We start from the raw sequence: 566 nt of genomic DNA on the forward strand, positions 1-566 counted from the left end.
GATAGATAGATAGATAGATAGATAGATAGATAGATAGATAGATAGATTGATAGAGATAGAAAGTAGATGGTAGATGGTATCTTTTTGGGGTTCCTATTGCTATGACAAAACACCATGACCAAAGCAACTTTGAGAGGAAAGGTTTTATTCAGCTTACACTTCTACATCATAGTTTGTCACCAAAGGTAGTCAGGTCAGGAGCTCAAACAGGAGGAACCCGGAGGCAGGAGCTGATGCACAAGCCATGGAGGGGTGCTGCTTACTTACTTGTTCTCCATGACTTGCACAGCCTGTTTTCTTATAGAACCCAGGACCACCAGCCCGGGATTGGCACCACCCACAATGGACTGGGCCCACCCTGATCAGTTATTAATTTAAAAAAAATTTTTTCTACAGGCTTGTCTATAACCCAGTCTTACAGATATATTTTTCTTAATTGAGGTTCCCTGTTCTCAGATGACTTTAGCATGTGTCAAGTTGACATAAAACTATACAAATAAATAGATGAGATAGATAAGAAGATAGATAGATAGATAGATAGATAGATAGATAGATAGATAGATAGA

General features: G+C 38.7%; 1 protein-coding gene across 2 annotated transcripts in view; it reads left to right on the forward strand.

Moving 5' to 3' along the window:
* Nucleotides 1-566, forward strand: part of Frmd4b (FERM domain containing 4B) — a 229009-nt gene that overhangs the window by 190311 nt on the left and 38132 nt on the right. The window lies entirely within an intron of this gene.

The sequence above is a fragment of the Psammomys obesus genome, unplaced genomic scaffold, assembly GCF_907164565.1.
Source record: "Psammomys obesus unplaced genomic scaffold, mPsaObe1.curated_primary_1811, whole genome shotgun sequence".
In the NCBI taxonomy this organism is placed as follows: domain Eukaryota; kingdom Metazoa; phylum Chordata; class Mammalia; order Rodentia; family Muridae; genus Psammomys; species Psammomys obesus.